The sequence below is a fragment of the Anticarsia gemmatalis genome, chromosome 18, assembly GCF_050436995.1.
Source record: "Anticarsia gemmatalis isolate Benzon Research Colony breed Stoneville strain chromosome 18, ilAntGemm2 primary, whole genome shotgun sequence".
Classification (NCBI taxonomy): Eukaryota; Metazoa; Arthropoda; class Insecta; order Lepidoptera; family Erebidae; genus Anticarsia; species Anticarsia gemmatalis.
The window spans coordinates 5,485,001-5,512,042 of NC_134762.1; the positions used below are offsets into that span (position 1 = coordinate 5,485,001).

The 27,042-nt window shown below is 31.4% G+C and overlaps 1 protein-coding gene across 1 annotated transcript in view; it reads left to right on the top strand.

The window, feature by feature from the left end:
- Positions 1-27,042, top strand: part of Sox102F (transcription factor Sox102F) — a 274,330-nt gene that overhangs the window by 84,281 nt on the left and 163,007 nt on the right. Inside the window, exon 2 of the mRNA XM_076125982.1 lies at positions 11,624-11,676. The gene's annotated coding sequence lies outside the window, so the exon portion shown is untranslated. The remainder of the gene's footprint in view (positions 1-11,623; positions 11,677-27,042) is intronic.

The following is a 27,042-nucleotide window of genomic DNA, read 5'->3' on the forward strand; positions in this document are numbered from 1 at the left end:
AATTGGATTGTATTGGTTTGACAATAAGGTAGGAAGTAGAATGTAAATATGATTGATATAAGTGATTCAAGATACAGTAAATCGCAACAATGTGCACTTGCGTCCACTCTCAAAGCTAGAATGCTTGCGCCAGATCCGAACTGAAGTGGCGGACTAAAACCGTTGATATGCCATTGTTTATACAATTTATTTTATTCTAAGAATTGTTTTCAACAAAATTTATGATGATAGAATGACTTGAACACATTATTTATTGTTGAATTGTAGTGGCGTTTGATAATGGGAAAATATTTTGTACATAAATTGTTTGATTCTAACCACGATTTGCTGTTGAAGGCACACAGACAGGTGTAGCTAAGAAACTGTAGAGCAATTTTAGTAAGCAGTCCCGCTTCTACTTTTGATAATGAAATATTAGATAGATTCAATGGTTTTCACGTAGTTATTATAAAACAAAGACTTCCGACACGTCTGTCTTTTTACTGAAGAGTTAAAATTTTCATGAGGTTTCCACCATAATATTGAAGGTGAGAGTGTTATGTTATCTTGTGAAAAATTTTGTCCGCGTATAGAAATAGTCAATGTAATTTGCGACAAAGGTTTTGGTGTTTCTTTAAATTGTTGTGTAAAATCTAAAATATTGTGATGATAAGCATTGAAGATTGAGTTTGGGCTCCAAATCGTAACCATTATTGTAATATTTTTCCTATAAGATATTGAAAACACAAAATCTATATGTATGATCTTAAAGACATAATATCTTTGTAACCGTTTAATACTTATTATAATCTCGATATAAATGTTTCATGAACTCATTTGTTAGTTATGTGCAGGCCAGACTCAAGAGAAACAAGCCGTTTACTCCGTCAATTATTCCATCACCCGCTCCATATGTGTAACAAACAATTAAATAAATATTATGTAAATTTATCTATTAACTTGTCCAAGAAAGCCTTGACATAAAATGATGTAATTTATGCCTTTATATAGCTTTGATTTAGGTTATTCGTCATTGTTTAGGAGGAAAAAGGTGATTTTATTGAGTTGCTTTTATAAGTGCTGTGTTGATTGGACATCATTATAGTGTAGTAAAGTAAATTATTGCACACCTATTAATTTGATTGTTGTACGTATGTAAAAATATTGTATAATTATTTTGTTTTTGTCCTCTTAATATATGCCATCGCATTGTCGGATATGCACTTAACTCCTTCACCGGTAATTCGTTTTGACCATTTTCTTTCAAGACGTAGTAGGGAGTCAAAATCGTCGCCTATTTTTGTTTATTTTTTTAGAATAAAATTCAGAGTGTATTAAATTTGAATTAAATGATAAATCAACCAGAATAATACGTCACCTCCGAAACATCAAAAACTAAAAAAAAGACATCTAAAATAAAAAGTCCAACAACATCTCCACAGATGTCGCTGTTCCGTCGGCCTGATAAAAAGGTTGACAAAGGATATTGTATGGAGAGAGCCTCTCTATTGTTGTTTGTTTTTAGCAAACCACAACGCAACCCGGTGACAAGTTGTTGACTTGGCAAGATGTGACGGTGGGAATGATGCTCTACTGTGAAATAAAAAATTCGGAATGTGCTAGCATTTGAAAATGATTGAGGCAAAAGTTTAGGAGTGCAAGTGTCTGGATGGGAAACAATATGATACTGCTATTTTTCTTGGAAGAAGCTCATCTTTTATTTTTTAAATTTTATAATAATTAGTTCTTAATTTATTAGTAATCGAATAAAAAATAATTGAGTTTATATTTGCTGATATTATAAGCCTGCTTGATGCCATCCGCTTTCTGCTCTCCTTGAGTACTGTTAGAAAAAAGCCTCTGTAATATGTCCGAAACTACAATCACGTGCTGGCTGGAGTAAAATAATTCAATAGTACTATAATATCCACTGAAACTAAACAATTCGTCACAAAACCGACTCGCGAAGTAAACCAACTTCATAACTTACTCCGCCTTTTATCTGAACAAAATTAACACCATCACGGTTCCTAATTTTATGTTCCAACACTATTTGCACTGCCAATCAATTTTCAACCTTGTATACTTGCAATAAGGATGTAGAATAGTTGTGTGTGTCGTGTAAAATGAATTTAATGCCAGTTAAACGGCTGATTAGATGCAGATCGACTTCCAGATCAAGCAAATCATGTTTAAATAAACATCGATAGTGCTTGACAGCCTTATGTATTGTGGAGACCACAGACTAGCATTTGCAGTTGGTCAATGGACTTTGGATGAGTGGTTGATAATAGCAATCGGTAATGTATGTATTAATGAATGTTAATAATAATGTTAATACGTTATTTACAAGTACCAAATTATCAATATTTTGTGAGATAACAGTTATAAGGTTGTTATTCAAGTCTATCATATTTTATTCAAGGCAATTTCAAGATAGAGACATGAAACTCTTTTTGTTCTCTCTCTCTCTCTCTCTTTCTTTCTGCATAATATGTGTTTATGTCTTGAGGATTTAAATACATTACTCTATAAAATGATACCATGCACTACTTACAATGATTTTACGTTTTAGTACGAACATTAGCCGCATGCTGACATCAAGCAAAGGTCAGGTAAACGATAAATTCTTACTATTATCTCGATAGTCCTACTGTTAATTTTTACTCTATGTCTTGAACAATATGGCAGCAACCAGTTGTAGATTGTATTGCGCTTGCACATATTTTCAGCTCGATGTTTGTAAATCTAAGCTTTGTATTGTAGTGTTGATGTATTTTATACCCTTTCATTGCTGCCTTAGATATACGAGGTTGTACCTTTTAGTTACAAAATTGTACATTTATTAGTTGGTAAATAGTAAATCTTAGGTGGACAAAAGATTGTTTTAATTTGTAAGCGAGTTAATAAAGGCATGCTGTGCTAAAATGTTATAACGATTTCAAATAGGTACATACTTGTGAAAAAATCATCAAATTAATTCGTAATTTGGTATTTCGAATTTTAACTTAATAACAATCTTAGTTAAAGCCCTTAGTGTTGCATGAGCAACCCTAAAAACATCCTAGCATTTATCAAAACCAAAATTCCGAATACGCTATTAACGAGTTTTGCTTTGACTTTTGCTTACGTTAAATACATAGTTATTATCACTTCAATATTCCTTGTAAACTTAACAAATAATTAAAGAAATAAATAATTAAAAACCAATTAACGTTCAAGCAATTCTTTACAATCTCTTCTAAAATATTCTCTTAAATTCTCTCAATAACATCTTCTAATTAGAACATTAACATCAACAATCAAATTAATTATTATTGGAAAAAAGAAAGTGACATTTTATATATTTTTTGTTGAAGCAATTTCGATTGTTGATCTACATAATACGTTGGACTAATGAAAGTAGTTGAGTAGCTTTCTATTGTATTAAGATAATAAATATGTTGGTCATTTACATATTATACAAGTTATGAGCGTAAAAATAATTTACTATGTGCACATGTTTAAGAGTCATCTAGTAAGGCAATAGATTGCCGTCCCAAGTTTGGTGCCCAGACTAGGAAATTAAATATTAACAATACATTTGAGGTGATTAAAGTAATGATCGGCAACCTTAGATGACCAAAAAATCTTGTTTTTTTATCAGTTCAAGGAATATAGACGAGGAGACCCTTGCCCAGCAGTGGGACCATAATGGGGTTAAAGTAAAGGAATATAGAGTACAGGCTTCGTCCCTTAATTGTAACCCTTTTTTTAGAAATACGCTTTTAAAACCCCAGTTTAATAATAGGAAAGCAAAAATATTAGTATAGTATATTGCAGTAATTATATGTTAATATTAAGTAGAGCAACTTCCGTACAGTGCCATCTCTGAGAACAATAGGAACTATAGTGGGCAACGACTTGAGATTGCATTTAAAATATTCACAAACTCATTCCGCGCCCGACTGTCTGCCTATAACCGCGTTACTACCAACTTAACAACCAAAACAACACATTCTAAAATCACTCTTATGTTCATCAAAATAAGGTATATAAAAACTGCAAGTGTAAACTTGCGGCACGTCGAGAAAACTTTTCAAATGTTTACTACTTTAAAATGTATTTATGCATAGCTCATATGACCTCTAATAGCGTAGAGCAGTGACCCGTAAGAAATTGATTTTGGGCCGTTTCGGTATAGATAAGTAATAATTTGTCATATATTTAAAAAGTTAGCGTGTGGCTATTAATAATGGAGAATAGTTTGAACTTTTTTTTCTTAATTGTGTAAAATGACAAAGGTCTTAGGTGCTATTGGTTTTGTCACAATTTATTTGAAATGACAGGTGTGAATGAAAATTGAATGTGGTGTTTGCGTAATCATTTAAATGTGTTCTTATTAGAATTGATAATAATCTTTGACTTAGAAACTTTTGTAATAGGTATGTTACGTGGGAAAATTAGGCGTTACTTAACAGTAGATCGATTCTCTGTCAGTGTTGAGGAGAAATTGAAAAGAAGAAATGACGGAAAATTGGTCAGCGAAGTTATTTTTTCTAGTTTTTTAAATTAAATAATTTAAATCAAATATTTTTTTTATGTCACATCTATACTAATATCTATACTCATATAATATATAATAATATAATAAAGCTGAAGAGATTGTTTGTTTGTTTGATTGTTTGTTTGTTTGTTTGGCCTGATTTGAAAAATTCTTTCAGTGTTAGCACCAGCACCATTTATCGAGGAAGGTTATAGGCTATATATCATGACGCTACTACTCATAGGAGCAGAGTACCAGTGAAAAACGTTACAAAAACGGAGAAAATTTTGACCCATTCTCCTTATGTGACGCAAGCGAACTTGCGCGGGTCTGCTAGTACTGTATACGAAGGCGCTGAAATAAGTATCGTTTATAGAAAATCGTAATTAAAAACACCATTATCATTGGGTTATACTTGTGTGTGTTTCAAGTAAGTGAGTGTCATAAAAAATAACTTTTATTTAATAATTCACAAAAAAATGCTTCAGAAACAACGAGAAATTTAACGGGCTTTTGACTACTAAAGTAATAGAAATAACATAACCACGAAATTAAAAAAATAAGTGTTTTTAACTTGACTTTTACACATTAAATTACGCATATAATTATTACTTAATACAAAACTATAAAAATTTTCTTTAATTTCGTGTCTTCAACATAAATTATAAACAAATTGAGTATAAGGCTTGCTACACACATATTCGGTTTGGCAATATTTATCGAACAACAAACCGACTCGACACACTTGTTCATCTTATGCCGATCGGGTTCATCTACACATATTCGGTTTTGCCGCCCGGCTAGGCTGATAAATACCGAACGGTATAAGTGTGCAGCAAGCCTAAAGCATCATATACGTATTATCCAGGCACTTTAGACACGTACCAATCGTAAAACAGTAGGTGTTTTATTCACTGTCATTTAGCGACAAATTAGCTATAACCCCACGACCACGTCCCGCAAGCATCCCATTTTTATTACACATATTTAATTATTCCACGCATTTAATATAATAATATATTATTATTATTAATAATAAAAATAACCTGAACGGTAGAAAGGTTAATTTTTACTACTTGATTAACGTAAAGTTAATTTATTTTTTAATATAATTTAACTGTTAAAATGTATTTTTCTAATGTTTAATTTTACTTTTTATTATGTGTATTTTAAAGTGTTTAAGTGATAATTTTTATATTTAGTTGACAAGTTTTTAGTGATGCTAGTGATGTTTATGATAGACAACTAATGCATACAAATTACTAAGTAACTTGTTATGCATTCACTAGTTATAAATGTTTAAAATCATTACATAGAACCTTCGATAAAAAATAAAGTATGATTCCATTTTTTTTAATATAACTAATCCGTACGTTTATCAAAATATATATTTTTAACTCGATCCGTAAATGTAAAATTCACATGTTTAAGGGAATTCATTTTAAGTCTATACCTAGAAAACGAAGAGGAATCTTAACTGTCACCAATTTAAACATCCGTAAACATAATTCAAACAATAAAAAACTTATGAAGACAATAATTTTATGGTCGACAATAGATTTCTTAAATTTACACTCAATTTCCATAGGATTATATGTCAGTGATCGAGTCTTACTTTAATCAGCGGTCGTAAAATACATTTCGTATATTTATTGTTAAAAAAGTTATGACGAACTAAATAATATTAAGTACAGTCTCGAGCAAATACACTGGCATTTAAATAAAATCGATTATTGTTCGTTTATAATGGAGAATATGTGGTATTTGTAGTGGTTAAGATTAACTTGTAAACTACGAATTTAAAATGATAATTAGATTATTATGAGTCTGAATTTAGCAACACGACTACACAAGTTTTTATTACTCGTGTTGCTAAATTCAGACCGAAATTATAGTAGTTTTACTGTGTTTACACATCAAAATGAGATTATAGAAGCGAGGTGAAGTGTGTGAGAGGAACATATACATATTTTTGCTCAAGACTGTACATTTAAAAGGTTAGAGATCAGAGTATAGGATTAAAGGTTCATTGAATCGTATAAAAGATTTGACAGGCATTTTGTTGGACATATGAAATATTCTAACGGAGAAACATATATTAAGGAGTTTAGTGCTATGATTGAGTGTGAATATCATTTATGGGAGTTTATTGTACTTAATACAATGAAATTATAATAAAGTTGGAGAAAGTGCATTTGTGTATAGGTACAAAACATTATTTGATGTTATTTTGTATGATACCAAAAGTGACTAAAATATGGTTTACATTCTTTCTTCCTTTTTTATTCCGTAACGTTAATCATTGTTTTGTATTGGGATTTGATTCGCACTCACTTTTGAGAAAGTTATTCATTTTAAGTAGTATATCGTTTAAATATAAAATAAGTATGAACAGTTGTATAATCAGTTCCATCGCGCTAAACTGTGTACACTGCACACAGTCAATAAATCTTATTTTATTTATTCTCAGAGAAAACTTAAGCGTTAACAAGCATGGTGGTAAGTCATTTAATATTTTTAATTTGATATGATAAATAGGGTACTACAAATTCACCACACGTCCATTAGATATCATATTCTTAACTATTTTTTAATCGTACGTGTATTAAATAATATACACAATAAACGTTAATATCAGTATATTATCATAAACTTAAAACTCCATTCAAAATATTCAATTTACATTGTAAAAATATTTATAACTCGTTTATTCCCTATCGAATTTCACATAAGTGAGGCCACCATAGCTCAAAACTATAACCATTAGTTAGAACTATTTGTATGTTAAAATACTCATGTGATTGCGTATGTAAAGTAAAGAAATTATTTAATTAAAGACCCCCTATCGGTAGGGTTTATTATTCATTTGTTTGAACGGACAAATCCACCATTATAAATTGACCTCCGAAAACATTCACGACGCAACTTGTGTAGAGATTTCTTAGTCATATGAGAGGTCTTGTTATTTTGGTCGTTTGTAAAGTTCATCATAGAGTGTAATATAGTATAATTTGTCGTGATTCTCACATATCGTGTGTAACCAACGGGAGGTATCGAAGGTCTGACCGTGACGGCCAATAATTGCTTGTTACCCGATTAAAATGAATACTTAAAACAACACAACAGTTTTAGTTTTACTAAATGATTCTTTTTTATAATGAGCTTATTAAGCGGATGGGTTTAGAATACTAAGTAGTACTTAGCGGGGAGTCTTAAGTAAGGTTGCTTAGCCCTTTACGAGTGAGTTTAATGATAGCTCATTCGATGAGTTTCATTATACGCATGTGGATTTTCAAGTATTTTATTGTTAGAAGTGCTTATTGGAATACATTACAGTGTTTGTTTTTATAAATTAATTTGTTTGTTTGCATAAGTTATTAATTTATACAAGTTTTTCATTTAAGTTAAGATTATTAATTGGAAATGATGTGAATTTTCTACGATTATATTTTTTATAATTACTTTCTATGTTTTAATAGTCTTTATCCATTTTTTTATTCAAATATGTAACGGAAATATTGCAATTTGGATATCAATCTTTGGGACCAAACTCACTCAAATATAACAGCCAATCTCGCCTTTTAGACATCTTATAGTTGCATTAATTGACCCGATCAATACCTAAGATACTTACTTAAAAATATTTTTTTTCTGACATTTGCACTAATCAAGATTTAATTTCTAATATCCAAACACCAAAAATCATCTTAATTACTTTCATCAACCCTTAGACACCTCGATTTTAAAACCCAAACGTATTCAATGTTGTGATAGAGTGTAGACAATCAAGTTATCCGCCCCTTGCGTCATAATAGCTTGGCGATAACTTTGTGTCCACGCCGGAACACCGTCCAGACGGGAAATAGATTTTTGGAAGGTACTTTCATTGGAAATATTGTAATTTGTTCCCTGTTCTAGCATTGAATGGATTGTTTATTTACAATCATGTATGGGAGGTAATAATTTATTGTTGTGTAGTTGTGTTTGTCTGTAATAAACAGTAGGGATACTTAGACGAAGTATTTTGTAGTAGAAGATGAGGAGTTTGAAAAGTGGCCAAATATCACATGCCATTTTTTCTTGCCAGCCACTTTCTGATCTTGCATAATATTGTTTAATTTTACATTTACTTTTATAATTACTATTTAATTATAGAACAATTATTTCTATATTGGACAATGAAATATATAATTTTCCTTCAACAGTTCTGAAGTTATGTGTAACCCTACATTAGATCAACGTGGTGGAAAAGGCATGTCAAGCCTTAATTCTATAGAAGAACAGTAAAGGAATGAAACATAATCATTTTCGTTAACCAAATAAAATAATATGTTAATACAGTAATTACAAGCAATCACAATGTAGTAACAACAATGTATTTGGAAAATGGAAAACCTTGAAAAACGTTCATTAAAAATCATTACATGTCGATAAAATTTTACAATGCAACTTAACCTAAATACTTTTTGACGATCAAAAGGTACCGGTGTACTTTTTAGGCACCATCCGTTAAAAATGAAGCGATTGGATGGACCGTGAATGTCCTTCCTTATATGCAACAATGGGACTATAAGTTGAAAAGTAAAATGACGTCACTAATGGGTTAATTTTTAAAAGAAAGTTATGGCCGTTGTTTTTGGTATAATTGTTTATTGTGGTTATTTTTCGTTTAACTGTTAAGGCACAAAAACTGATAATCGCTTGTTATGAGTAATGAAAGATGAACAGATGTTATTCATTCACTTAGTTTCTTATACTCGGGATAGTAAGCTGGTGTGTATTTAGCACATTCACGGTTACCGGTGAATCTTTTAGTTTTACTGAACATGAAATAGGTGTATAAAAGAAAGGCGAGTATATAAAGTGTTCGACTATTAAGTATGTAAAATGGAAAACTGAAGAGAATTTAGAATCGCAATACAGGTTTATAAATACATCACTACTTACTTATGTGCCCTGTGTGGTGCATATGATCGAGAAACGCTATCTTAAACCTAAAAATGCGCATATGCCGCCCATAGTTAGGCTATATCATGTAAATTTAACCCATTATTGGCCCACTGCTAGGCAAAGGTCTCCTCCTGTAATGAGGGAGAGGTTAGGCCTTGCCAGCGTTTACTTATTTACTCTCTTATACCTATTATCACAGTATAGGACTATAAGTAACTAATTTTAGACAGGCATTTAAAGTCTGGCGCCGTAAATAAACCCTTGATATTTTAATAGCAATAACTCCAATTAAACAGTACAATAGTAGATAGTATTCGTCTATTGTTTCATGTAAAACAATGGCGGTCGGCTCTATAATTGTGGAGGAGCCCAATTGTGGCTTAATGACTGAAGCTATAAGCGTTAATCGTTGAAATTGTGAACGTACTATGTTATAAGCGAGAGCGGGTTAGTTAATTTACGAGTTCCATTTTAATTATTACAGAAATAAATAACGTAGTTAGATTCGAAGGAAAATTTGTCAAGTTGAACTCCTGAATTCGCTTGAATTTTTAATGTGCTTTTCTTAAATGTTTGTGATATACATTGCTATAAGACGCTCAAGTAATGTCCAAAGAATAAAATGACATGAAAGTGGTTAAAAAAATACATTTTTAAGAGCTTTGTAGTCGCCACCTTGAAAATGAAGGATATTAAAGTAGAATACGTAAAGTAACGCATTGAAAAACAATCCTCCAATTAGGAAGTAATTATTATGAAGGAGCGGTTAATATACAGCGGTAGCCTATAGAGTATAATGCTAGTTTACTTACATGCAAATTACATCAACCAAAGAGATGCAGAACACCTTAAAAAACAATTTGTACGACAAACGACACTGCACTCCTTATAAGAGTATAATCTTTCCCATAACATTATCACATTAAACCTTTTATAATCTCGCGGTTCCCTCATAAATTGAGGGCCAAAGTTAATCGTTAAAATAAATCTTGATACGATAATGCCGGGCTAACGAGTGGGGATACAATGCCGCGACAATCGGCGGCGGTGCCTTTCATCTCGACACTTTGTCTCCTGCAGTCAGAGTCCCGCACATTGGCGTAAGACGCATTTAATTGGACCACAGATATTCGTAATTATTTAAATGTTTGCGTTATGCTGTTTAAGTATTTTTATTGCCAGTTTTTGTAGGCACTGTATGAAAGTTGTTTGAATTGTACGAGGGATTAATGAAACTTATTGTACGTAATGATATGCGCAAAAAGTTTATGACGGTAGTTTAGGGATTGCGTTGTTGAAATTGTTTGTGTTTTGCTGCCTTAAAAATGAATTGAGAATATGACAATGACATCAATATTGCATTCTATTTTTAACACACTGAATCCACTACGGGTTATCCTGTTGAATATAATAATCGAAGTTGTAGATTATTTGATAATTGCACTCAAAATTAGTTCTATTAATATATATTATGTTCTATAATCTATATTAATAGAACTGATTCTATTTCAACAACTACACAAAAAATGCACTGCACACCCATTCAAAAACAGCCCGTGAAATTATAAACCAAAAAAATTTCCTTTACCAAAATATAACACGCCGCTTTACAAACAAAACCAGTATTAAATTATCCAATTATGAATAAAAAATAAACTAATCAACGGCCAATCTACACCTGCGTGACTACAAGAGTATTGGTTTATCGGATGCCGGGGTAATCTGCGAATTTCGAAAGACGAGCGGCACTTTTGTTCTTGCATTTTTTCAAAATCACTTTTTAAAATTATCGTTGTAAGAATCGATTGCGGCAAGAGTGGCTCGATCAGAATTCACACGGTATATCTCAAAGGATAGCTTGAGTGATTGCCGTGAGATGTTCGCGATTCAACATTTAAATGTTGCTTTTTGTGATCGCCCTTGTTAGATATTGTATGTTTGTTTTGATCTTTAAGTGGGATTACTTCGACTGTCCAGTGACCGGAGTCGTACTAGGGATTTGCTAGTCCATTGCTAGTAATTGATGTTACACGCGAAGACTGGGGTGTAATGCTGTTTGCATTTGTAGATCACTTCTGCTCTTATGTGAATCTCATACGATAAACTGTGTTATATTACAAATATATTTATTTTTATATACATATTAACGTTTTATTATAATTATTTCAGGTACAATAGTGACGTGACATTGATTTGAAGATTTCGGGATGAGTTAGAAAAAGGTAAGGTTTTTAACTTATATTTTATCTTCTGTAAAACTCTAGCTAACAAACTAAATAAGAATACCCTGTACTAGTTCAATCATCAAGTAATTAAAAACATAATGAAGAAACATTGAACAAATAAACTCATCGGCATTCTTTAACTTAATTCTTATAATCAATTAAACGCAATATAAACTCAACATAAAACCCTGGGAAACTAATTTCTTTACTAACCACAATTTATTGCAAAATTATAGGTAAGTTTCTAAACTATAATCTCTCTTATGATTCGACCATTGTGGGATCATAATCATCTCGATTGGTATCAATAAATTAACGAATTGTCGATCTCCACAAACACAGGCAATAAATGTATATCTAACAATTACTTCATTAATGGACTATAAAGACATAAAACCTGTTGAATTAATTCAATGAAAATAGTTCTTGGGACCGTTAGTTTTGGAGTACAGTGGGCAACAAGGAGCCTTCTACCCTTATATATTATCACTGGCTGGGCTACTATTTAGTCATTGAATGAGGTTTTTTTTTTAATTTTTATTTAGTATTATTTTTGTCTCCTTTAACCTAAAGCCTTAACTTTGAATAAGCACAGATTATTGACCAAGCATATTTTATGAACTATTTCACAATATTTTGATGTTGAAACCAAAATGTTTTGACAGTGCTCAATAGTTATTAAAATCATCGAATAAAATGTTTTTCACTTCTCTGGTTAAGAAATCTAAAACAGGTCTTCAATTCCTTAGCAACATGCCGCTACTGTCGTTTGACATTTAAAATATACTGCCAAAATAGTTCCCACGTCGCCCGTTAGAGGCGCTGATCAGATTTTCATGCAAAATTTCTCAATGACTAACCGGTTGTCGGTAGTCGATAGTGGTAGAGAATTGGTCTTGTTATTCTAGTGAGATAAAATCAAGCGTATAACTATCCAAATAATTAAAAAAACAGCACTAATGCAAATTTTACAACTATAATTTTTTAATTAAAAATGCACTACATTGGTGTAATGCCTCTTCGTAGATAATTATAATAACATCTTATCTTATAAAGATGATTGGTTGTCATTATAGCAACATTGTCTTACTATTTTACATCCATCATTTAAATGCCAAAGGTTTTTAATAACTACTTGCAGAACAATTTGTAATATTAGTGGTAATAAATTGTGGCTAAAATTTATGTTTTAAAAAATGCACCTAAGTGGTACATATTTTTAAAAGCCATTTTTTATAGTTAACTGTCTGTCTGTTTTAATTTTACGATGTTGACATTTATGATAATTATGAGTACAAATGGCAATTAGTAGGTCAATTATTTATCAATGTAATTGTTTTTTATAACTATAATTAAAATGTCTGTTCTTGGGAGGTATTTAGAAAATAATAAATATATAACATGTAGTTTTGTAGAGTAAGTAATCAAACAATAACTATTTTTTTTTATTTAAGTTAACAAATGAAAAAGCTGAAAATATTTAATTTTTAATTAAGTGCATTTTTGACTAGCTGTTTTGCCCCCCATCTTAGATATAAAGACAGAAAATCAAATTTGATTTTCTTTGCTGTCATCGCTCAAAAGACAAAATAAATTGACATTAAATTTTATATCGAAAATGTATTTCGAAAGTATCGAAATCTCGACACAAAAATTAAACAATAATACTTTGAAATACACAAATAACACACTCACGCTTGACCACTAGGTACTTAAAACCAAGATGAATGTAGAGAACTTGATTGCCATACATTCTGATTGCTAGTTAGTACTTTATTGTATTTTATTTTTCTACTACAACTATAACCAGATTAAGAGACCTTTTACCTCAACTTTATACAACGTAACTGGAGGTCAGGCTATACTGGGCGCACTCATAGAACAATTTTTACGTTTTAATAAGATATTTACGATTGTCAGTGTTAATATATCAGAAGTCGATAATTGATTTTCTATGTGTAATAAATCTTAAAATATGCGAGTCTTTTTTTGTTTAATTTGATATTTATGACCGGTAGGGTTTTAAATACCGTACGGTGTATTATATTAGTGCAAAAAACTGTTTTGAGATTTAGAGCTTTTGTCTCAGACAAATAGAATGAAACATAAGAGCAAAATTAGACTTTAGGATCTCAATTTTCGTTCTATCCTTTTTTATGCACAAGATTTTATTTTATTTCTCAGTCAGTGCCCTTAAAAAAAATATGAAATACAAAAACAGCAACACATGCTTACATCTAATATTTCATGATCTCTTAGCACTTGTGGAATAACTTAAAAAAAATCGGACCGTTCAAAATCTCTTAACATAGGTACATACATGAGAATATAAATCAAGAATTTAAGAGGTAATTCCAGTAGTATACCATACATCCCTACACGAAAGTTACTTGTGCACAAAAGTATAGCAATTAAACTAAAAAAATACATACAAAAATTAAGCTACGATCATGGGACAGTAAAATTCTTGTTGAACATCTTTACTTGCAATTAGAAGATCAGTGGTCATTTCGTGTCCCTACCTCACGACAAAACAATAATAATTATTACTTCATGTTAATGGATATTAACGAGCTTTACTTGCCTATAAAATTGTGGCAGGTACAAGATCGTTTTACGTTTAGAGATCAAGCTTTATACAGCCGCAAAAAGAGATAAGAATTCGAACAACCACGCTAAAGAAATACTGTAAATAACTATAGTAGAACTAACTGCACTTACTTGTACTTTTGTTACTTGTACACAATTCTTGCAATTTTCTTCTTAGGATAGATCGATTGCCAATATGTTCCAACAATACAAATACCTACACTACATTACATAAAACTAAAAACTAGCTATCTGTAGAATTTAAAGAATAGTACGCCCGTACAGCAAAATGAAATCGAATTCAAACCGTGGCTGACAGACGGAAAACATGAGTTTTGAATGTCCAACTTAAGAAAACAGTATAGTCTAACTTTTCATCGAAGTTATAAGTACCAAAACTGAAGTCATATCTTTTTATGCTGTGCTCTAAGTAAGCTTGTACTCTATACAATATTATTTCCTTACGTACTCAAAACAAATCCATACCATTGTACAAATGTTTACCTTATAAATGCTTTCTTAGTTGATTTATCACGACTGACTTACTTTGATTATACCTCTATCAATAACACTGATTGGTCGTTAACATAATTGCATGAAATAGAACTACAATCACTGAGTTTCGCTTTGAACAATTTATTGTTATAAAGAATTGTTTATAACTTATTCATTTGTACATAGGAATATTGATGTATCTAAAGTATTTCCATTCGTTTCAAGAAACGTTTTTGCAAGAGAAATTTACCGTAATATACCGTAGTTCACAAGTAATATTTTTAAAGTTGGTACTAGTTTTAACTCTAACATCAAAAATCTTAATAAGAGTACTTACACGTTTGTTTATCATGATTTTGGTAGACGTTCTCTGATTGTCGCTACTATCGTAGAGTTAAAAATTCTTACAAGATTTTTGTAAAATCAAATGTCAAAAATGGTTTGAATCTGAACTGAAATTTTCAAAGCAAAAATAACCTCTATCTTGAATAAAACCCAATGTGTAATCGCAACCCTTTTACATTTTTTGCACAAACCAAAGGATCTAACCGAATAGTGAGGGGAAAAGGTATAAAAAACGGGTATCGGTATCGGTGGCCGATCTTTTGCCATTTGCTAATTACTACACCGCACGCGCCTTTGTGGCGAAGCCTATCTAATGGCAGACTTACAAAAAGTTTCAGCTTCGGCTGATGTGAAAAACTTAAAGTTTCCCCCAAAAATTTTTGGCAAAATGATACTGTTGCACCGCAGTGTATGTTTGAAAATGTGAGATTAAACCGAAATCGAGGAATGGAACACATTTGAGGCGAAATAATAGTTACAAAGCAGTAGTCTTTCTCTCAAGATTGTTGTTCAGTATCAAGTTTTATTTCCAAGTCGCATCACGAAATTCTAAAATCGTAATAACGTAAAAACTAAAAAATAAAAGTTAATAAAACATATGACATTTCTTTCACAAGAAAAATGTCAGAAAAACGAAATAATTTTGCAACAAACTAACAAGCAAACGCATAAAACGAAAATTTTCTAGAATGCGCGTACGCCGATCAATTTCCCAAAGGTCAACGACACCACAAGCAGACCAAATGTCGCCGTCCGTGAGAAAATCACAAATATGTCGAACGTACAACTTGTATTTACATAATCGTGTTTCGCCTCTATAAATTTACGAGTATCGACTTTACACCAGCTTCTCTTAGTAGCCAGCCTATGCGTGGCGATCGTATGGACTTTTAATTCGAGAAAGTATGTATAAATTTAAGATTACAATGGAGTTAAGTTGCTGTGGAGTATGGGATTAGAAAAGACAAACGTTGATGGCGTGTAGTTCGTTTATCAGTTGAGTGGTTTGAAGTGAGCTTTTGAATTACTTTTGTTATCCGAGCTGTATAAATAAAGGTATTATTAACATATTTTTTTAACTAGATATTTTGTTACGCTTTGTAATCTCTTAGAAGGCTCTTTAACTTAGACTAGGCTTCGACCAATATGATTCCGAAAGTTACAATAATAATTTCGGCAGAAAGCAAATCCCAAAAATAAAACTCTTTCTTTACACCTAATGGTTATGACAGCTGTGTATCGATAATATTATGGATACCTAATAATAATCGGTTCATCACTAAAAACTAATTTCTGTCAAAATGATGGGCGAATCTAAAAGAAAGTTGGTAAGCGTTTGTGATAACATATTATTATGATTCGCTTAATAAATGATTGTATACTTAATGATATACGACAACAGGTTTTTACGCTTTTAGTATTTCAAATTTCCGGAGAAACAGATTTAGCAAATGGGTTTTTTATTTTCCCATACGTGTAAGAAGTAGTTTAAAGATATTATATTTAATAGATTTTCGGTGTTGTCCATCAAAATGGCTAATTTTATAAACGAAGCAGATGTGTTATTAAGGGTTATTTCTATGAGATTAGAGAAACTTAATGAATATATGGTTGTAAGGTACTCGATAGAAGAAATTTTATTTGGCAAGCATTCGCACATGCATCTAACACACGCAATTTTCACGATCAGTTCAATGTACCGTGTCGTGTCATTTAATATTTATTGTAGGGAGTATCATTATTACCAGAATCATATATCTAATCGTCTGAAAAATAGGCTTACGTCTTTGAAACCAACACAATGCGACAACATGCTTATGGTATAGTAGTATATATTTTACTGTAGGTACAATAACAAAGAACACTTACCTCAAATAATTACCATCAAAAACGAGTTGACCAACAATATATTGAACACATAAATCGACATTGCCTAATCAAAAATCTTAAGAAAAATCAAAACAAGGCGTTTTTAGTACAATATTATTATAATATACCAATACGTATGTTAATAGATAATTTAGATAGTGCTAACGGTATTTGTTTAGCCATAGACAAGTTACCAATCGTCACAATGGTTACAAATGTATTTTATGTATGTAATATTTTGTACATAATAGCCTATGGAGTGATAGGCCTTGGGGCAGGGGTTCCCAACATTTTGGTAGAGGATTTAGTTCATTCATTTCTTGTTGTTTCGTAGATGTAGACCACCAAGTGATGCCTTAGAGCGGGGTTAACAACATTTTTGTCGCGAGAAAAAGTTTCATACTTTTCTTGCTGTGCTGTAGACCAACTACTGGTGCTTTAGAGCAGAGGTCCTCAACATTTTATCGCAAACAACTGTATCATACATTTCCCTGTTTAACACAAAATATTACTACTTAAAGATGTATTCAGCATTCAAGTTAAATTGCTAAAGTTAAAGTTGGTTCAAGTATTATTTTATATTTTACTGCCAGAAGACTGCCAGTGATAAATTCTTACGTGGTTATTTGAGAGTCATTGTTGAGGAAAGTTTGGTGAAAATGTGTAAGTAAAAACAAGTCAAAAGAAAGGTTTTGTTTGTAAACCTCGTTAACCTATAAACACGTGTAGTGTTGTTATACTTAGATTTAGTGGATGAGCTTTTGTGTAGGCTTTATGTGATCGATAAAGAGATTGTCTGTATGTTAACTAGAAAAAAAAAACCGTCCGTAAGACTACGTTTTAATACATTTTGGGAAATGTAAAAAGTATTTCTTGGTCCAGACAAAAAAAAAATAAGCCATTCTTGATTTAAATTAATTGAGAATTTAATAAAATGAAACGAGAAAGCAGTGTGTTTCTTCAAGCGTATTAATTTTTCCAGTGGGAAGATTTTTAGGATTAGGACTAAATAAACTAAACAGCAACGGTATTACGACAGGAAATCCAAAAATAAAGAACTCAAAATATAATAAAGTTACAGATATTTCAGAAATTGTAAAACTATTTAAAGATGGGCCACTAAAATATCACCGCACGTAATTTATAGGTATAATAAATAACAATAATTAGAAAACATAATGGCACCATTTGGAAACATATTGGATTACAATACTTATATTTTATAGCACCTGCCAGCATTTGTTATATACGACTTTTTACTACATAATAATCTTGTAAATGTAATGTTGTAAATCCTACTATTATTACCATGACGTCAAACAGTAAAGTATAAAATTAAAAAATAGACTCCAGGATAAAAGCCTACATTTATCAAAATCATTTTCGAATTACTCTTTTAGTGGTACAGAAATAATTTAAATTGTCGACTAAGTAGCTCCAGAAACATATGATAGGTAGAAATAATTACTTTCCTATCTCAATATTTAATACTTTCAAACTCTTGAAAATAAATAAAACGTAGTTTTTCCTCGATTTTTTACGATTCTCCGAAAAATAGTCACAGTTATGGGAATATGCAGCAAAATTAATTGAAGTTTGATTAAAATTCATACCCAATACCCATATTACTATCTTCAAAGATTTACCAGCCCATTACATTGCAAATAGGGCTAAAGGGCTAATATATCTTCAACTGAGTCCAACTCCCATGAATGTCTATAGAGTAATACAAAACCCAGAGCCAACACAATCAAAGAAAGATCACCAATTCAACCTTACATACTGGTACATTCCCAAATAGGTACCAATTACAAAATAACCCGTGCGAGTAGTGAATGAACAAAGCAACATATTACGAGTATGTCTCAATAGACGTATCGGGCACATAAACCAGCCTCCCCCGTCGTCGATAAAATGCCGATCAGTGCATATTGTATGCGTTGAATTATGCCAACTGCCGGCGTCTTTGATGCTCACAGAGTAGTTTAGCAATAGATGTTTCGTAATATTTTTAGTTTTTCTTACTTTATGTCATTGTAATAAAGTGTTATTCAGCTTAAAACTGCAGTGACGTGTTAGAATTTGGAGTAATAATTCTAATAATGTCTCGGTAGCAGTGAAATTGGGATCTCAGAAAGAATTCTCACGCGATTAAAATGAAGACTTTAGCCTCAGATATTTACAGTACTAAAAAATAATAAAGTTTCCAATAATCGACCTTGTACGTTACAATTATGTTACTTTTAACGCAGTTTTAAGTAATCTCCATTACTAAGTACAATTTCAACTCTATACAATAGATTTAGTTGTGACAAGGGTATATTTTTGGAATCTGAAGTTCCGTTTACGAAAACATCCAAGTAGTAGTCCGTGCTATTTTATACATAGATATTCTTACTAAATAATATATTATAATGTATTCAAATTGTAGTCAAAAATACACGGTAGAGTTCTTCTGGTCATAAATATACTACTTTAATATATTTACTTTTTGTGAACGTAATTTTATTATAGCTTGTATTTTTGTTATCAAATAGAAGATGATACTGAAATCAGATCTTGATAGTTTATTGATAAAATATAAAATTTGTATTACAACTTTAGGTATATGCTAAATGCTTTACATATAACAGACATTTTTTATCAAAATGTATTTTTAACATTTTTATGCCAAAAAATACGTATATTTTACGCGAAACATTGCATTCTATGTTTACATGACCCGTTTTGTCATTGATTTGTTTTTTTATTAAACAAAATAGGCAAGCGAAAATAGTTTTCAATGTTGTCTATTCTCCCAAACTACTCTACGCCAAAACACGGTTCCCATACAGGCGGTAGGCTTTCTTTGTGAATTATTGCGGGTTCCGTAAAGGAGCGGTCTACCCGCGTCAATACCTTAATGGCAAGCCGTGTTTTCACCTGCGGATCTCTAAAAAGTTACAAAAAAATACGCAACGCGCAAGGGAATAGAAAACCGATTGGATTGAAATATTCACTTGTTTGTTTTTTCAAGCACTGAATTGTATGCCAGCGTCGATATTAAAATATAGACTTTTTCAGTATTCATTGGATATATGCAGTTTGTATTTTTGAAGCGTATCGAGCCGGAAACATGCCTGAAAATAGAAAAAATAGGTTTAGAAATCAAGGGTCCGGTAGAGAGAAACATAAAATATGTAGTTCCGTGAATTCGGGCAATGTTGTTTAAATATCATCTAAATAGTAAAGTCCATTAATTTTGAATCGAACCCAATAAAACGATTATATCGTATAAAAATTAAAATTTTACACCCTTCAAAGATAAACGGTCCCAAAAACCAATATCAATTTACAAAATAGACTAGAAAGGGTGAAACGAAACATATCTTCGGAACTCTTTGAAAATTTCATTCGTATTTATACATATCGACCATTTATTGAAGACCTCTCACTTTCCATCCATACACCCCTTTTACTCTAATATTTTGAGTATATTTCAGGGGTAGGGAGGTCAAGTAAAAATGGTGATCATACATCACTACAGTTGGAAGGGGTTCGCTGGATTTACAACCCTTTTGCTGCAGATTTATGTAGCGATCGCAGGGTTAACTTAACCCTCAAATGCAGAAAAGATCGCGTTTCTTTATTTTATAAATGGCCAACGAAAATAGAGTTGTTTTTTGTACTTCAAGCTAAGTTTTTTTGAACACGTCACAACATAAATTTTGAAGAATAATTGCAGAGTCTTTCAAGTAAATCACTTGTTTGAGAGAACATGAGTCTTTAAATAAATAGAGAGCATAACGAGAGTAAACACTACTCATAAACATAGTTAGTAGGTATAATGAAATCATCTTTTAGCCAAACACTGACTTTCTCCACTTTTATGTCATCACGTACTTAAATAGGTTACAGAGAGAACACAGCCAAAACCACATAAGCCTTTTTAAACACAAATTCTCCACAAGTCTTCTCAACATTATACCTACAAAAAGTTTAAATCAAAACAAAAATCCCTTCAACATGTCTACACAAGTCTTTACCACCAACAAACTAAAGACCACACTCAAATCCTTTTCTAAATCCTAAACAGTCCTCATTACTTAATAGCGGACTAAAGACAGAATTTCACTAACTACTGTGGCGTGCAGCATCGGTATCAGAACTCATTACCTCTCCCAAGCTCCGTGTACCCCGTATCTATGTCAGTTAATTTTCCACTGTGTAATTACGGAGTTTGCTTTGTTTTTGCTACTAACTTTATTTGCATAGAGTAGAGGGCTTGTTTTCATGGATAGGGAATGGTGTGGAGTCGATAGGGCAGTTATTTTTTTTTATTTAAACACTTTTTTAGTATTTGTTTGCGTTACTGTGTTTCTTGCTGTATCGTGATGTGAGGTGATGTAGAAATATAACAATTGGACAACTCACACACGGTTATTTGGTACCAAACTAAGTAAGTTTATGTTGTAAGTTAATCTAAGTTGTTTTTTTTTTGTATAAAAGAAAAGCTCATTTATAAGGAAGACACTGTAGAAGATCAGGATAAATAAGTCATAATATAAGGATATAATTATAATCACGATAAAACATGTTCTTATAACAATAGCTGAATTCCCCAGGAGATAAACCTACTATGTATTATGTATTTATCCCTAACAATAGAAGGTAGTATCTGCAATTTAAATCACGTAACTACACGATATAAAAACTATAATAAATCGTAATAATAAGAGAGCCATATAAGGATTGCATCGAAGAATCAGCTGCCTCTTGTTAGAACACTAGGTGACGCCCGCGGCATGGCTCGTATGCAATTCGGGAAAAAAACTTAAAGACTTAATTGTTTGGAACTAAGAAAAATGTCATAAGACTTTATTTCCGACGTTTTCCATGCTTCATTTTGCTTAAAACTTATGCAGCAGTTTAGGTGAGAAAGCGTAACAAACGGGCAGACAGGTAGATTTTCGCATTCCTAAATATTATATAGGTAAACTATGAATGTATGAACAATGTTGATGACTTCATACATGTTATAAAATGTATGTTAAAATATTCAATGATTCATTTACACTTCTATTATATTTCTTAGTATTTCTTGTGTGACTATTGTTGTGGGATTCTTAACTGATTGTGTTATTTTTCCTCGTCTGATATAACGTAGTATTCAATGATATTAATAAATATGTATTAATATGATTGTGTATGAAACAGATATTATCTGTTAATTTAAAATGCAATTCACTAATGCGCATAGTTGATGGATGTAGTATGTGTGTTTGAATTGACAATGGATTTTTACTATATAATATTTTTTTAATATGATACGATTAATTATTAAACAGAGATTTTACAGCGAATTAGGAGGGGTTTGTTGTTCGTGCTTTTAAGTGCTACGATTTATTTTTACTGTAGATATTTTTTCAGTTTTTAGTGATCATTCTGTTAAATATCTATATTTCAGATTATAAAACAATTTAAATAAATCAAGTTGAATTCAATATAAGGTTACACATAACATCCCAACAATTCAAGCTAAAAACCTTTTAAAAAATTTACTCTTTCAAAAAATATAGTACCATTCGACTCTACGGACGCATGTGTCGTGATCTAAAACTCCAGAATAAGCTAATAGAGACATTGTTCGGGCGCTCGTTAGTCGCATCAAGATGCGCGCGCGCCGCGGGGGTCTCGCTTGCTCTACGGCTCTAGCTAAGCGTATTTTTATATATAGCCTTAAAGGTCCTGCATGCTTGTATAAGAATCTACCAATTCGCATAAAAATGAAGCGTTTAGAGGTTGATGCCTCGACGTTTTATATAATCTCCACCTGTTTATGTGTTAGGAATCGGGTTATAGTTATTGAAGCAAGCCAAGGGCCCATTTATATACTTTAACACTTTAAAAAAATCTCAAGCATTCAAATGTATTTTTAGTTAAAAAGAAAAGCTCTTAAAGTAGAACATACCATCCAGGCACATCGTTTTAAGACTTACAAGTCATCATTTTAAGTACTTATTTACAATATACTGAAACTATGTTACTATTTTGTAGTTCATCAGTATATAGTAGCAGTATATTAACGTATATTTTACTTCTATATGACCTACAAAAATATCCTCCATTAACCCTAAAACAAGCACGAACTTAACTCTTTGTTTAAAAAGCACGCAGTAACATATTTGCACAAGAAATTCGAGTCTTAACATATCATATTCAGCTGTTCGAAGCTTTCAGTGTCTATTTCAGGAATATTAAAACGGCTCTCTCGTTCCTGTCGTGGGACATAATATGACAATAACCATATTTCGCTTCGTTTTGTCATGTCCTCGACGTTGAGTGACGTGACTTATATTTAATGTTTTTACTATTTTTGGTCACTGTTTTTTGAAGTATCAAGTTTTTTAATCCTGAAATAATAATCTTGAAAGGATTTTTTTGGAACGATTGACATGTCTATTCAGTTTTTACTGTTATATCTAACGATAAATTGTACAAATAAGGTTAAAATATCCTCGGTAAATGGCAATAGATTTCACGTCTATTACATGGAACTAACATTGTTAGTGGCATAACAGAAATGGATTTCATACACCTTTGCCTACACACTAGGATATAACAGGCGTGGTATTATGTATGTATCTACTTAAAATACTAAGAGAATCCGAAAGTCACCTTTTTATAGTAAAAAATCAGTACACAGTAAATAAATACGAGTAGTCTGCTGATCTAATCTTTAATTGTGAATGTGGATGCTTATAAGTAAAAGAGCCTATAAAAGTCATAAGCAAATGCAAAATCCTTTGCCCTTATCCACATATCGTTTACAATCCAAACCCAAATTGCAATCAAAATATCTTAATTCTAAAATTTTATACAAAAAAGACAAACTCAATTAAAAATGTCAAATAAAAAAACGTAAAACAAACAGTTTCAAATATGACGATAAACTGAAAACGTTCATATAAATAGTGAGCAGTAAGTTGCGATGCAATGTTGCCTTAAACCCCAGTGCACACCGGCGTAAGCCTCGATGTAGGTCGGTGCAGATATTAAAGTATTGGAACGTCTTATATTATGCCGGGATTAAGAGTTTGAGAGTTTGGTTTTAAAGAAGGACTTAGGTAAGTTGAATGGATGGTTTTTTAAAGTTTGTGATAAGATGGTGGTATGATTGGGCGTGGTGTTGATGTTGATTAAAAATAAAAGTTTATCAACAATGTCATACTTAATGTTGACTCTAAATGTCAAGTAAGATAATGCAATACCAGAATAGCATTTTAACTATTTACTATTTCAAAAAGTGTGTGTCTAAATATCTTTCTTTTCAGGGTTAATGTAAAATAAATTAAAGGTAATTCTAGTGATCATGTAATCGGAAATTTTATTTCGCTTCTGATATAATATTATGAGCGAAATTAAAGAACTAATAACCTAGTATTTACTATACTTAGACTTCAAAAAAACCATGCGGCATTAAATAACATAACACAAAAATGACATATAACATTTCTAAATAAAAATTTCGAGTCGTGCGTGCGGTCTTGCCATAACGGGCCATAAAGCTTGCTGCACACCGATAAATTACTCAATTAAATACATAATTACGGCAAAAAACATCGCATAAAAATGTTTCAAACGTACAAAATGATTGAAATATAACTTTGGCCATTAAGCCGCGGCTTAATTGAACCACAATGACAGAGGGAACACTAAAATAGATTCTGATGGTATAACAAACACGTGTGGATTGTAAAAAATAAGACGTAAAGGGTTTGTATTTTATTACAAGAGGTGGGTTGAGGAAGGAAATTGTAATGAATTTCAATTTCTATTCATAGTTTAATGGCTATTTTTTATGATGGCTAATTTTGTCTAGTTCTGAAATAAATGTAATATGAACTATTACATTGATTATACGTTTTTGTGTTATATCTAAAATCATAAAAAAAGTTTTATTCTCGTTTTTTTAGAAAGATCTATACTATATTACTATTTCGACGTTTTTAAACATATACATACACTTGGCACTAGCTTTGAAATAATCAAATAGCTAAGAACAGACTATAACTTTTGTAATATCCCGGTATTTTGTTGAAGATACAAACAAAAGTTAAACTATGCAACTAGTCAAACACAGGACCTACATTTTATTTTTAATTGTCACTATTTATTGTTGTGCCGCTCAAATTACCGCATAAATTTAAAAAAAGTACCACCTCAAATTACAACAGTAGGAAACGGGTTAAAATTAACCCTAAACTGCCACCATTTTGTTAATTGTTGGGGTGTTTTTTGTCACGTTTTATTTTTAAAGGGTTTATTTATGAATTCAAATGTCTTCAGAAGACTAAGGGTTAGCTAATTTGAATTTTATGAACTTTATTTTTACGATTTTAAAAGGGTTGAAATCCCGTGAGATTTCATCAAAGTGGATATTTGTTTAGGACATAAAAATATAATTATTATCCCTAGAGATTTTAATTACAGTTTTTTGTCCTTAAAAATACAACTCCCGTGAGTAATCAATAAATATCACACTTTCTTCACAAATTTCAAATACGAAACAATCATTCAAGACAATCAAACCCAAACCCATTTGGTTTCGTTCTCAAATATTTTTACATAGCAAGCATACTAATTACTTACAAATTATATCAAAGTTAAATTTAAGCCTGCCACCTTTTTCCAAACTCAACTTTCGTACAATAAAATTAAAATTCGCGTATCTCTCGAGCTTCTTTGTACCCCATTTTGGGTAACAAAAACTAATCAAACAATAAGCGTTATGCTATCGAACAATAATAATATACCTAATCCATTGGCTCATGTAAACCGAGGAACAGTCTCGCAACTTTGATTGGATTGCCAATGTAATCCGTATGATACAGCAAGATGACCGGAAGATTAACTCGCAGACAAAACTTATTAACTTCAAGTAAACTTCTTGATTGGATTCGCCATATTTTGTTATTAGAACAGGTTAGAATACTGTTATAAATTGCCAGATTACAAACAGATTAAAAACATTTTCAAATGCGTTTTCGAATCGGTTTTTCGAAGTTTTCATTTGTTTGTTTACGTTTTTTTATAGGCGAAGGCATACAAATGGTAAGGCCACGTTATGCCAAATACTTATTTGCAAATTGTCGTGTGAGTTCTATCACTATGTAAGTAATTTCTAGCAACTTTTCAGGAGAGAAAAAATTTAATGTCGTCTTTAGTTTCTTTGGCCAATTACATCAAAATGTCGAAACTGCCAAGAAATGACTTACGTGGTGATAGAACTTAAACGGCAAAATGTTACATCGGGCGAGTCCATTAAGTACCTAGTAGGCATAAAAATGAATCCTAGGTTGTGAGTAAAATAATAACTTAGAAAACCGATAAAACTTTTACTATCATAGAAATAGATAATAACTAGTATTCTGTGATCAGTAATTGCGTACATGAAATGTAGAGGCATTTTGTATTTAAAGTATGAGGACTTAGAACTCCTTTTTTGTAATTGTAATAATTCATTAGTGACATTAGATTATCTAGTAGTTCGAGTTTTTATCACAAGTAAGAGCGTCTAACGGTTTCCAAACAGATTAGCGTAATCCGTAAACCTAGTCTTATCTCCGCTTTATCAAGACTAGATAAAAAAGTAGTTCCGAACAAAAAATGTAATTAAACATACAGGTGAAATCTAAGTACAAAAACAACTATAAAAACTCAAAGTAAAGCGTATTATTATTAGCATATATTTTAATGTGTGCCAAAAACTATAAGTTGTATGCGCGTAGGGAACTAGGTGACACTCAACTTTTTATAATCGCCTCGACAGTAACTAATAAAGTATTTTTTAATAATCAACCTACATCATTGTTAGTGTTCATAAAAAACACACATTACTACATTTTATTATTAGACGTTGTTTTTTACGTGTTCGCAACTGAAGCGTATTTCCTTCGGTGAAGCTGTGACCGACTGTTCATAATTTACTTTTACATTATCTATGTTTCCTGCTTTGTATAGTCAGGCAACTGTTGCGACCTCCAACTCTTTAGTGTTGACAGTAATTGGGCATTATTTAATATT